Source organism: Malaclemys terrapin, chromosome 2 (assembly GCF_027887155.1).
Source record: "Malaclemys terrapin pileata isolate rMalTer1 chromosome 2, rMalTer1.hap1, whole genome shotgun sequence".
In the NCBI taxonomy this organism is placed as follows: domain Eukaryota; kingdom Metazoa; phylum Chordata; order Testudines; family Emydidae; genus Malaclemys; species Malaclemys terrapin.
In genome coordinates, this window is record NC_071506.1 from 261,425,745 (window position 1) to 261,438,541 (window position 12,797).

Genomic DNA, 12,797 nt, shown 5'->3' on the forward strand with positions numbered 1-12,797 from the left:
GGGTGTATGTAATCTGGCCAAGGAACCTTGTCAATTTTAAAAGGCTGTAACCTTTTAATAACCATTTTTCTGCTGCATTCTGCACACTCTAATTTTTCATCTGCTTCCCCGGGAAATCTGATTCCTGGTTTGGATAAAATTCAATCTTCATTTTTAAAGACAGATGCTGAGTAAATGTTTAGCATTTTATCTGTTTCCTTCTCCTCTAATTCCCTTTCATGTTTCCATTTCTCTGTAGTATATACGTATTTGAAAAAATGACTTAACTCTGTCACTCCCAACAGAAAATTCATATGATCATCTAAGACAATCTCTAACATGCTGTTAGAACACAGCCCATCTTTTTAATTGGAATGACATGTAAGAATCTAAATAGGGAGGAGTGAAGCTGATGAAGGTTGCGGTTTTGTAAATCTCTTATTATGGGTGGGGTTCAAACTGAGTTAAAATGTATTCATTTTTACCCTGGGTTTTTTTTAAATCTATTTTTCTTCTACGATGCTTAATGTTTTTTAAAAATTGCATTTTTCTAGCTTAAGGGAAGTCTGCGCTACTCATTAGAGATAGAAGACTTACATCTCCCAAAAGCTGAATTGGAACAGGTAGATGTTCTGTATAATGTGTAGTTAATACTGGACCAGAGCCTCAACTGAATTGAAATTACACCAGTTGAGGATCTGACTCGTGTGCATTTTTTCATTCAAATTTCTTTCATCCTTTTTCCTCATAGTTTCTCTGCATTTGCCTTTTCACTCTCACCACGCTCAATCCAATCCTGTGTGTAACTCCTATTAATGTCAGTAATAGTTATATACATGCAACTACAAGAGAACAATTCATGTAACTGAGCAAATTGCAATACATTTAACTTCTTAATTGTCAGAGTTGAGTGAATAATTCAGAGGCAATATTTCAAATGACGAATGTAGACTGTTTGCAAAACATGTGCTGAATATATTTCTGCAGTTTATTCATTGTTTAATTTCACTCAAATATTTTCAAATTTTAAATCAATTGACCACTTATTCAGAATTTGAATAGCATTGCTTAAAATTGATCTCTTAAGTCACATGGTATTTTTTCTGTTCTCTGAGTAGATAAATATTTCCAGTGCAAATACTTACGTCTTGGAATTTAAAATTCAGGTCCCATAAGTACTCGCAAATGAGTTTGAAATTCACATTTTGTTACTGAAACTTGATATCGGTAATGTGTATAAGAAAGCAAACACAAAGGTAGCTAAAATGTAATCATTTAGCTATCCAGATCAATGGTTGGCAGCCCATCAGGGTAAGTTGATTGCAGGCCGTGAGACATTTTGCTGATGTTGACCGTCTGTAGGCATGGCCCCCGCAGCTCCCAGTGGCTGTGGTTCATAGTTCCTGGCCAATGGGAGCTGCAGGAAGCAGCGGCCAGCATGTCCCTGCGGCCCGCTGCTTCCTGTAACTCCCATTGGCCAGGAATGGTGAACTGAGGCCACTGCAGCTGTGCGGGATCATGCCTGCAGACACTCAACATCCGCAAAATGTCTCGCGACCTGCAATCAGCTTACCTTGATGGGCCCTGTGTGGCCCGCAGGCCGCAGGTTGCCCACCACAGATCCAGATGAATGAGAGTTGGAAAATGCAGCATTTCACAGTTTAAATACTACTTAATATAGTATTTTCTTATTGCTCATTGTTTCTTAATCAAAATGCTATACAAACACTAGCTAATTAGTCCTCTCCTTGCTTCTTCTCCCAAGCTCTGCCCATAGCACCATACTTCCTCCCTGCCTACTAAAAGCCCAATCCTGGTCTTATTAAAGACAATGGTAAAATGTCCATTGAGTTCAGCAGTGCAAGAACAGGCCTTTAACCACAAAAGTCTTGCTTCTGCATCACTGACACCAATGGGTGTTTTGCTAGACTCCAGAGGGCACAGGAGCAAGTCTAAAAGAGCTAAATGAAATATATGCTCACTTCCCATGAGAAAATACAATCTTCTGTCTTATTTTCTGGGCCACTTAAACTATATTGAGCAATCTCATTGTTATAAAACATAACAATGTTATGGCTAGACATAAATGAGAGAATAAACGGGTGTTAACCAGAAAGGGGATCAGTTTTAATAACTCAGATAGTGTGAGGGCTGAGGGTGAACATAGAGGGTCATATGAACACACAGGGAATATGAAGACTACAGTGTCTTGTAAATGATTTAAATCTATCCACTTCCAAATACACATGCTTTGACTTTGATTGGAAAAGAAGAGAGTATATTCAACCAGTCCATTATGTCCTTCTCTTATGGAGCAGCCTAGCAGTGGTCCGGGGAGACATCATGCTGCAGTTCATAGGTTTGCGTCATGGTCTCTGGAGCTTTGGCAGTTAATATGCCAGATAATAAAATGTATTTACTAATAACACACCAGACAAATGAGCTGTTAAACTATGGCAGAATGAAAGTCAGATTAACCAAACAGATAATGGAGTATAAAAAGAAATGACAGCAGTACCTCCCCGTCCCCCATCCCCACCCCCACACACATACCCACCATGGCAATGCACCACTCCGTTATCCCATAAAAAGAATAAAGTTATAGTGAGTTTTAATAAAAGAGCTTGATGTTACCTCTGTGTGTGTTAGCCTACCAGCAATATTTTCAAATGTAGGTGGAAAGAACTGAGGGCTCATCTCCAGTTTCTTCCCTTTCCCTCTTTCTATATGTTGAGTAAATCTGAAAATAGTCCTATTGAAATCAGTTGGCTAAACTCTTCCTGGTCCTTATCCTAGTTGCTGAGGTGAAGGGAGAAGGTGCAGCTATGCAAATAATTGATTTTTTTTTTTTTTTTGGTCTGTTGGCCTAACCAAAAATATAGCTTCATTATGGGTCAACCCAAAATGAAATTTGTTCACATTTTAAGCAAACCAAAAGAATCAAAGAGATTTCATTTCATTTGGGTTAAACAAAACATTATGTTTCATGTTCAAGTTTTTAAACCTTTTTTAAAATAAAATTGCAGTAAAATTCAGAACAAAAAGGCATTTCAAATAAAAAAGTGAAACATTTTCAACATTGTTTCTAAAATGGCAAAACTAAACATTTTTATACTTTTTTTTTATTTAAAGCAGCCTCTAATTTGGCAAAATCACAAAATCTTTCATTCAACCTGAATCTGCATTTGGGTGAAAAAGTTCACCCAGCTCTAGTATCTGCATTCAGAGGAGGTTTCCCCACCCTACCATAGCTCTACACTTGAGTAGGGGAGAGGATGAGCAGGGAGGAGAAGCCTCTAGTTCATCATCTGCACTGGCTAATGGAGCTGTCTATATTAATAAAGAAGTATAGTAGCAGGCATACAGCATCTGACTATACAAGAACTGTGGGAGGCTGTCAGCAGGTACTTCCTGGTGCGTTCATCACAGACGTGGTTGGAAAAAGGAAGACAGAGACTGGAACAGTTCTCCGAAGAATATTTATTTCAACAGCGGTTGCATTCATTCTCGTTTTCCCATAAGTTTTCAGAGCTCAGGGTGCCCAAAGACTTTTCCCTTCTGAGGAGATCATTATTTTTTTAAGGCAGCCAACCACAGTCTCTGTGCCTGTAGCCCCCAACCCAGTATCTTCTTCCAAGGTGCTGCCTCTCTTCACTCTGCCAACACATTTTGACCTGCACAGCCTTTTTGCATGTCCCTTTCCATTGCTGTTTCCCATAGCACTCCATTAGCAGCACCACTTTCCTTGCTCTTGCCCGAGTTAGAAGAACCTCCATTTCATCTGACCCCAGGCTGCTCCCATTTTCAGAATGCTTTGCTAAAGGATACTAATAGCTAGGCCTTCCCCTCCTCCACTCTATTAGCCAGCTTCTCGAAGAACATGGGTTTTCTCTTTTTCTCTGGGACAGTTGACTGAGACTCCATCATGCAGCAGTGGGCACTGGCCGGTGTTTCTCTGCTCAGTATCCCTTTCCAGTTCCCCTTTATTGTTTGTCTAACTTTCAGCCCTGTTCCTGTTTTTTCCACTTGCTGTCCCAAATAATTATACGATTTGTGACCCCTCCCTCATCTGAAGGGGGAAGGTCTTTTGTTCTGGTGGGTTACGCCCGCCACACCCCGGAATTCTAAGAAAATGAGTCATAGTGCTTCTCTAGGGCTGCTCAAGACCGCACAGCAAGCCATGCAGGGTGATGCCTAAACTGGACAGCACAATGAACCGAAATGGGGCTACTTGTGAGTAACATACATCATGAGACAGGTGGCTGAACCAAGCCCTCAATAAACAAAGAAACAGGAAAAGCCAAGGGCACACCTAGCCAATCAGCTCTGGTCAAACAAATCATATCTAAATGGATAGACTATACCATTGTTTCCTTATATCTGAAAGGAACTGGTGAGTTAACCCTTCAGGACTCACAGGGAATTAAGCTAAAACAGTTTTTTCTTCTAAAGTGTAAATATTAAGGATATCTTTTAAAATTTGTATTGTCAATCAAGTCTGAAAACAGCCCTTAAAAGGCATATCTCTCCTTGCAAAGTGGTCAATATTTTAAAAAATAACCTTTCCCATTACACAGACACTGTCAAGGCACTAGTAAATCATTTGTTTGTCCTGTAATAGACCCTTTGAAAAGATTAAACAGAACTCTTTCATTGTCTCTTGGCCCGAATGTTGGTTCATTAGTGCTGAGCTGCTTCCATTATAAAGAGCATTGACAGACATTAGCTTCCAAATTAAAATGTAAGAAATTGGCAAAGTGCTTTAGAAGAAACAACGTACAGTAGGTCAGATTGTTGGCCTAAGGGTATTCCTCAGAAGACAGGTTAAAAAAAATAATCAGCCCTCTCTGAAAGATTATCACTTACCTTCAGTGGCCAGGAGGACCTTTTCTTGCTTGTAAGAAATACGAGCCCTATCATTCTGTTTGATGCAATTGTAGTCAGCTGTTTAAATCATTAGTATTTAAACTTAAATAAAAACAATATGCATTATTGCATTTGTAAACAATACTGGATGTTTTCCAAAACTTATTTTTCTTTAGCACACTCACTCAGCAAGATGGGTGTTAATAGGATTACATGAAAAGCCACATTAAAATAATTTTATTTACGCTATAAAGTCAAGCTCCTGAAAGATTGTAAATATGACATTTCCAGTTACATATGTCAACTTTATTCTGCCCCTCTTTGTACCCATCCTGTTCACAGAATGAGTCAGGGGTCCTGTTGAAAGAATACCATGTGATCATGTCATTAAAAACGGTACCATAATTCATATACACATGTGACCTGAGTTAAGCTTGCAGAGGCAAGTATAAATCTGATATTTTCTAACTGTTTGACAAACCTGAATAATGTTCTTTTAGTTTAGGGTGCTTTTTCACCCTCCTTATGTAGTATCCTATGATTTTTTTAAAGGAAAAAGAGGCAAAAACAAATTCCACATTCCCATCATGAAGCATCCGGGTTTACTTACAGAAATGTCAGCATAGACTGCTATCATTTGAGCTACAGGACTAGCTACATTACCTGGCAACAGGCTGTTATCCCAGAAGGGGACTCACCAGTCAGGAAGTGCTTGGGCTGCAAAGAACCTGGTCTGGCTATCTGTTCCAACCCCCACCCTACAGCAGCTCTCAGGCTTCCCAGGACAGTGTGTACTGTTGCCACTGCTGCAGCTACTTTGGCAGAGACATGAGCCCAGCACTTAAGCATATTCATGTTTAGTTATTATTTTGTCACGTTGCCAACATTTTGCTAACAAACAGAAGCAAACCTCAGTAAAATCTGAACAGAAGTTCATGGGATAAAGAAAAGGCACCTCGCTAGTCCAACAGATTTCCTCCTAATGCAGGGGTAGGCAAACATTTTGGGCCGAGGGCCACATCTGGGTGGGGAAGTTGTATGCAGAGCCAGGCCAGGGAGTTGGGGTGTGGGAGGGAGTGCGGGGTGTGGGAGGTGGTACGGTGTGCAGGAAGGGGCTCAGGGCAAGGGATTGGGGCAGAGGAGGGGTGCATACTGCAGGAGGGGGCTCAGGGCAGGGGGTTGAGGTGCAGGAGGGGTGCAGGGTGTGGCAGGGGGCTCAGAGCAGGGGGTTGGGGTGCAGGAGGGGTGCACGCAGGGGGCTTAGTGCAAGGGGTTGGGGGGCGGGGTGCAGGAGGGGTTCGGGCTCCAGCTTATCTAAAGTGGCTCCAGGATGGCAGTGGCGCGCACCAGGGCCAGGACAGGCTCCCTGTAGGCCTGCTCTGTACCTGGCCTCGCGCCGCTCCAGTAAGCACTGCAGCCCCTGTAGGGGGAGGAGGGCTCCGCGTGTGCTGCCCTTGCCGTGCCTCCAGGTACCTCCCCCGAAGCTCCCATTGGCCGTTGTTCCCCATTCCCATGGGCGGTGGGCCTGGAGGCAAGGGCAACACACGGAGCCCTCTGCCTCCCCGCCCGGGGACCACAGGGACTTGGTGCTGGCCGTTTCTGAGAGCAGTGTGGGGTCCACAGCGCCATGGGGGGCAATCCCGCGGGCCGGATCCAACCGATGGGCCGAAGTTTGCCCACCCCTGTCCTAATGCTAGCAAACAATGGATATGCTAGCTAGAACTTCTTAAAAAGAAGTTGCAAGAGGAGAATCTTTTATAGTCAAAAAGTGTTAGGCAACCTAAATATAGGGTTGCTACCAGTTCCTCCTACAATTACAATTTAACTAAGGAAATTTCTGTGCTGGCATATTTACCACCTACTCCTCATGCTTTTTTAGAAAAAAATATATTTTGTACTATATTTTGAGTAGATCAGATTCTAAAGCAAAGCACACTGCAGTTCTGCACTTTGGATTCAATATACTACAATAACACAGTATTACCATCAGAATGTTAAGAATCATTACATATGATTTATGTAGGTCTTGCTAGAATTTCTCTGTGTTGCTTCTAGTAAAAGCAATTTCCCACCTTCCTGGCAATGCTGAAAATACCTGCATTATATTGGCATAAGCCACTGTTTATCAAACATACCAAAAATGATAATCTTGCTAAGAGATATCTTATGACACAGATTTAAGGGCCACATCCACAAAGGGATTTAGGTATGTGAAGCCCAGATTTAGGTGCCTAAATCCCAATTTTAGGGACCATTTTGATCCACAAAATCCCTGCTTGGCTGCTGCTTAACCTTGTAAGCACCTAAATTCACTTAGTGACTAGATTTCCACTGTAAATTTCCTATGTTTCTGCTTCTGGGCATGTATGCTGCTGCCTCACTCCAGGTGTCCAGATGCCGATCTCCCACCTAAGCCCCAGTGCACTCTTCAAACCAGGGGAAAATAGGCTTTCCTCCACCCATATCACCTGCAGGGTCTGACACAGTAGGCATGTTATGAGCGTGCCTAACTCCACACCAAATGGCTGGCCAGTGGGAGGAGGTGGCAGGGACCTCCCTGATAGCCATTCTGCTTTAATTAAATATTAATTGGGCCAGAGCGAGAATCACTGTATAGTCCAATGGTTAAGGCACTCACCTGAAAGGTGGAAGACCTCTATTAAAATTCCTTTTCCTCATCAGGCAGAAAGGGAAATTGAAGCAGGGTCTCCCACATCCCAGGTGAGTACCCTAGCCCCTGGGTTAAAGGTTATAAGAATCCTCCTTCCTCCTCCTCTGCCTCACCAGCCATTTTGAGTGGAGTTAGGCTCCTGCCTAAATTATTCTCACAAGAAATGGATTAGGCTCCTAAGCCACCTGACACCCCCTCATCAACATATCTTGTTGGCTAGCATAGGCGGCTCCTGTCTAGTGTGCTAGCTTCTGTGGATGCCACTTTCACAGGCCTATCTCTCCCCATTTGTTGTACAGGGAGACTAGATGCCTAATGCAGGCTTTGCGAATCCAAGTGATTTTCAGTGCGCCTAAAAATTAGTTACTGCAATGCTGAGCATGATGGTGTGCAAGGGTAGAGTGTGCTAAGAGCCTTCTTTTCCCCCTAACCCAGCCTGTAGTCAGGGCTGGCTCCAGGCATCAGCCGAGCAAGCTCATACTTGGGGCAGCAGATTCTACGGGGCGGTATTCCACCCAATCCTAGGGTGGCACGGCCGCTTTTGTTTTGTTTTGTTTTGTTCGCCAATCCGGCCGCCCTGTAGGGGGCAGTGGCGCGGAGGAGGGAAACACCCTGCTGGGAGCGGGCTGTGCGCTCAGTCTGTCCCAGCCGGTGCCCAGTCTGTAGCAAGCCCGGCAGGGCAATATGCGTTCTTCCCTCCCCGTCGACTGGAGCGGCGCGGAGCCCTCCTGGCAGGCAGTGCGGCAGTTGGGGCCGCGTGGCGAGTGCCCTGCTGAAGCCCTGGCCGCCCCCCTTCTCTCTCTCCCCTCCCTCTGTTCCCCCTGCCAGCTGGGGCACGTCTGCAGCGCTGGGAGTCCCCCTGCACCCTGGCTCCGGCCATGCCACAGGTTTCTGCTTTTTTTTTTGCTTTGCCGTTCTGGCCACGCTGATTTTTTATTTTATTTTTTTTGCTTGGGGAGGCAAAAAAGCTAGAGCCGGCCCTGCCTGTAGTCCCTGAGCTCTGGGGGAGCCTGGATAGTACTCTCTCACTACTCCTCCATGGAACACACAGCGCCCCAAAAGGGACATGGATTGATGGGAAACCATAGCTCTGTCTATCATATGCCATCAGAGATGGACAGTCAAGAAAGGGAGAGTAAAGTGCACCCCATGAATGGGTAGCAGTGGGCCCATTGCCTTTGCACACCCAGGAGTTCCAGGACAGCCTCCTGGGGCACCTCCTGGCAGAATGCAGTTTCACTCCACCTCCCAAGGAAGGGCTGTGTCTCATAGGCACCGCTGAGCCTTTGAATTGCAAAGAATAGAGTTTGCAATTAAACTGAAAACAAAAATCATATAAAATAACCTTCCAGCCACTGGGAGGGCAAGTCATTTGAGGCGGGGGTGGGAGGACTCAGATGTTTGATCAGAGGTATCAACACCCTGGGTACCTAAGTGTTCATTGTAAATATCACAACATTGTCTGGCACAGAACATTACAGTCTGTTGCCATACAAGAGATTCAAGGTTGAGTTACCAGTCCAGCCTTCTTTAGGAATGCAGTTATAATCAGCATCTGTGAGGGTGGGGAGCAAGGGAAGTGAGGCTGGCTGCATTGCTAAATAACATTCACTTCTTCTGATCTAGTTGTGTATTAGCATGAGTTCCCAAAGAAGGTGTTTATTTGATCTGCCAGCTGGAAGGAAGATAAAGTGGCTGCCAGAAAGGGTTCATCCATGAGTTAAAAACTAGGAGAGGTGAGGAGAGAGAAACTTGAACACAAAAGAGCTGCAAAGTTAGAGACGCGGTAATTTGTTAAATAAAAGCCGAGCTGAGACTCAGCTCTGCATTCAGTGATAATGGCTTACATTGATATAGCGCCTTTTATCCAGAGGAGCGCAAAAGCATTATCAACAACAATGCAACAGAGCACAGCAACATCCTAGGACATTTTAGGACAGGAACTGAATGATGCTTTATCCAATTGAAACCACAGGAGAATTTTTTATATAGGTAAAATATAGTTTTTCACATTGGAATTCAGCCAGAACATCCAGGTTACATTCATATTTTTGTGAAGTGAACCAGGGGAATCTTAATGAACACAGCTTTAGCCAGGACCTGGATTTTATTCCTCATCCAAGAGCAACAGCTCTTGTAACCAAGAGCCCCCCAACACTATGCGGCAGCATTTGTTCAATTCAGGCTTATGGGAAGAAGTGCAATTTAGTAGATAGAAACGCTGTTTCCTGCATCACCCGTGTTTTCCTTGGAGGCCTACCAAGAACTGGTTATGCCCAACCTTTCTTAACTGGTGAAATATGGCCAAAGGTGATCAAGTTGCAGGCATCTAATGAAGGATTTCTTCTATGTGCCTTTGTGTGGGGGTTTGGTATCTCAGAAAGTCACTCATAATTTTGTGAAGAATAGCATGAACGGCACTTTCCCATTGAATTTAAGGAACTAGGTTTTGCACTGAGAAGTTGTTTAAAAATATCCTGGGTCAAATCTTCATCTGGTGTGATTTGGCTTGGTGTCTATAAGGCAGTGGAGATCTGGGGTGAAATCCTGGCTATTGAAGTCAATACCAAAACTTCTATTGACTTCACATTGAGGTCTTCACCCATGGACCTCAAATTCATTCTATCAGTCAAGCACCCCAGAGCTCCTATTTCAAAGCATAATTACCTTATTGTTTGATCATCATCATGACTTAGAGCTAATACCTTATAAAACCATCCAAGTCATGCTATTTATCACTCAGAAATGTTTCCTTATTGCTTAAGTGGAATCATTTTAGATATTTTTACAGAGAGATAATTGGGTTGTACTATACCAATTCATATTATTATTACATTTTTAATACATAATTCCATAATTTAAATGAAGTTCTGTAATTTACATAAGACACTGACTCACCTTTAACTTTTATCTAACCACTTCCTCTTATTATTAAAAAAAGAGAAATCTTAAAAGGATGGTGCATCTTCAAAGTTCTACATTGAAAGAAAAAGAACATTTTGTCTTTCTGGAAAATGAAGGTGGCTTACACACATAGCAATAGTTGAACTGGCATGTTTGATTAGATGAATCTTAGTTCCATTGTTACACAATAGCTAAAATATCAGCTAAGTTATAACAGTTACAAGGGGAATGAGTCTGTCATAGAGTACACATCTATGCCTCAGCTTCACACAGTTTCTATTGCTGTCAAGAAGGACCTGTTCCTGCAGTCCCCTGTTCTCCCGGGTCTCTATCGTATATTTGAAGTCAAAGGTGAAACTCCCACTTATTTTAAGGGTGTAGGATCAGGCCTCGATTGACTTCTAAGAGAGTTGTGAATACCTGAGGCCAGGGGAGGCTTTGGTCATGGGATGCATATATATATGAAGATGAGTTTGTCCCCTGGAAGTTGTAGTTTATCAGCTTATGTAAGTAGGAGAGATTGTGATATAAGTCTGCTGCTTAAAATACAATAGAGAGAGATACTAAATTATGGGATGAGTAGCAGTAAATGCTTCTGAGAATGGAATTATGCGATAGATCTGGAATGAAACTGAACAGAAATGTATGTGATATTTGAGTTTATATCAGAGAGAGCATTATGCAGGTAAAACACCCTTCTAAACATACACCAAGAGCTTTAATCTCAATCAGGATTTTCCTGATTTATATTATATATACGTTTTATATTTCAGATATACATAATTGAAAATCAAGATCGCATTTGATTAAAATCATCAAAATATAGAATGACCCACTGCATTCAGGAATGCTTATTTCAAGAGGAATATTTTTTGAGGAAGAAAAATAGATGAAAAAAGTCATGTTTATTTTAATATAGTTATGAACATATTGTTATTGTAGTAAAATAGTACCCAGCAACCCCAATCAAAGATCAAGGTCCCATTGTGCTGGACTCTGTGCAGAAAAGTAGCAAAGTAGTAGAGCTGGTTGAAAATGAAAAAAAAAAATCAGTTGTGAGAAATTTCAAGATTGTTTCTATAGTGCAAGGCTCAAAACAGAGCTATTTCTGTTTCTTTATCAAAAGTTTTCACAATGTTTATCAATTTTTAAATAGAAATTATTATCAAATGTATTTTAAACTGTTGTTGAACAATTTCATATACTGAAAAAATGCAATTGATAATGTTTTAAATAAAAACTGATAAGACATTGTGTGATAAAAAACATTCATGAAACATAAGAAATGTAGATGACATCAACAATTGTTCACAAAAAGTTCCATTTGAAAAAAAGGCCATTTTTCATCAGAAAAAATATTTTGTGCAGAAAAAAGTCACTAGCCCTTCAAAGCAGACAGTTTGGGGTTTGTGATAGTTGATGTAATACCATCACACATTTTTTTATATGGCAAACTGTGCAAACTACAACGTACCATACAGGGAGTACATATAAACATGGTGATGTGGCAGGAAAGAAGTGGAACAGGAAGTGAACACACAGCCATAACTTTCAGCTTACCAAGGCCCATTGCAGAATCAAAAAAAAAAAAAAAAAAAAAAAGGGCACAAGACAAAACAAAGCACATGAACCCTGTCATGTAAAGTATTTTTTATTTTATTTTGCTAAATACCATAGGGCTGTATTCTGCCCTTAGTTATACCTTCAATTGCATTGATAGGCAGATTTTGACCCAATTCTCAGATAGTGTAAACCAAAGTCAATGAAACAACAATGTTTTACACTATCTGAGGATCTGGTCCATTACCTACAAAGTCACTTTTTACCAAGATGTAATTCATTTGCAAAATGACAAGTAAAGCAAGAAGTAATTTGTGCACAATGGAGAAAAAGAAAAGAATGGTGAATCCTTCAAATGATGGATAGGGGGAAAGGTCAATATTTTTGCAGCTGCTCTTAAAGTTCTCTTTGGTTTGAAGTACGACTTTTTAAAGTGTGAGAAAAACCAATGGTTCCACAGCGCGTCAGATGTCAAAAATCACCTAACAAACTGTTTGTTGCCTATTAAGGTTAAAAGGGGGAAATGATACTCTTTATTAAGCTCCTACTTTTGACTGCAAGAAACTGACACAAAACATTGATGGATGTTCATCTGCCCTCCGAAGATAAGAGTTGGCATCTAATTCTAAATTATAAGCTAACTCTGAATGACCCAACTGTTCAATCATACACTAGTTATCTTTGAGTGGAAAAGAACAACATTTTTAGCCGTTGACAAAGTGAAATTATAACATGTCCCTGTCCATTGCTGCATTGAAACTGTAATGTACTGTGAGGAGGGAAAACATTTGGAGGGGCCATGCAAGATCCAGAAAAT